Genomic DNA, 1,656 nt, shown 5'->3' with positions numbered 1-1,656 from the left:
TGCTCAGGCCATTCGTTCATAGGGTCGCTATGAGTTGTCTACGACTCGACGGCACTAAACAACAACAAACAACAAATGTTATTATATTATTATAATAATAATTCTCTAACTGGCAAGGGCCTCAATCATATGTAAGGATAGAAAAGGACATTTGCAGAAGTTCAAGGACTGAAAACTATATCTCATGTAAACTTTCTAAGAGAGTTACAAGAGGATATTATTGTTAGATGCTGTCCAGTGGAGTATGACCAATAGCGACCCTATGAACAACAGATCTTAATCCTGTCCTATCCTGTGACATCCTCCCACTTCCTGACAAGTTAGAGCCCATTGTGGCAGTCACCATCTCAATCCACCTGTTTGAGGGTCCTCCTCTCCTTGCTGATCCTCCACATTTCCACGCATCATGTCCCTCTCCACAAAATAGCCCCTCCTAACACCATGCCCAAAATATGTGAGGTAAACATCACCATCTTCGCCTCCAAAGAGCACTACAGATGCATTCTTTCCACACTTGTTTGTTTGTTGTTTGATAACCCATGGGATGTTCAGCGTTCTTCTCTAACACGACTGCTCAAAGGCTTCAATTCTGTAATCCTTATTCGTTGTCCAGCTCTCAGATGCATAGCAAATCAAAGTGAAGAAAAAGACAATGATCCAGGAAAGAGGAAGAAAAACAGACCTTAGAGGATAAAACATTTAAAATGCACAAAGAACAACCAGTCCAGGGTGAAAGAGTAAAAGAACTCTAGGGAAAAAAATAACTAAATATATGAATAGGTTTGTCTGATCTCATAGAAAACAAAATTCCATAAAGGTTTAAAATTTCATTATGTAGTTATGTGAAGACCTAAGAATCATTTTATCCATAAGAAATTAAACAATGCTGAAATTAGAGAGGGACACATAATAGGGAGAATATACAGCTTGAAGAGAGCTCTTTTGGATAAGGAATTGTGCTATCAACGTAAAGACACATGGTTCAAATCTACCACCTACACCATGGAAGAAAGATGCATCATCAACTCCTGTACTTGTTACTACCTTTGAAAACCCACAGGAAGGTCAGATATCAGTGAGTCCTGACTCAAAAATACCCCACTACAACATGCAGACTGAGGGGGAAAGATAAGAAAGTTGCGTATTAAAAAGGAAGAGTAATCACAAAACGTTTCTTATGGCAAGGTAGCCTACAAAAAGTACTTATAATGTAAATACAAGCTGGCTTTAGAAGAGGTTTTGGCACCAGAGATTCCATGCTGACATCAGTTAGATACTGGTTGAAAGCAAAGAATACCAGAAGAATGTCTGCTTGTGTCTCATTGACTATGCATATCATAAAAAACTATGGCTAACATCAAGAAGAATGGAAATCTCAGAACACTTAATTGTGCCCATATAGAATGGTTTAAAACTGGGAAGGGTGTATGCCAGGGATGTGTTCTATCTCCATACCTTTTTCAATCTATATATAGAACAGATTATCTAGGAGGCTGGGCTTTGTGAGGAGAAATGTGGCATCAGGATTGGAGGAAGAATCATCAGTAACCTACATTATGCAGATGACACAACCCTAATTGCTGAAACTTTGGAAGACCTGAAGTGCTTGTTGCTGAAGGTTAATAACTGCAACCTTCAATATAGATCAAAGCTCAA

The sequence above is a fragment of the Elephantulus edwardii genome, unplaced genomic scaffold, assembly GCF_000299155.1.
Source record: "Elephantulus edwardii isolate Elephantulus edwardi_28Jun2011 unplaced genomic scaffold, EleEdw1.0 scaffold00104, whole genome shotgun sequence".
NCBI lineage: Eukaryota > Metazoa > Chordata > Mammalia > Macroscelidea > Macroscelididae > Elephantulus > Elephantulus edwardii.
The sequence above is the reverse complement of the archived record's forward strand: the minus strand, read 5'-3'. Positions refer to the sequence as shown.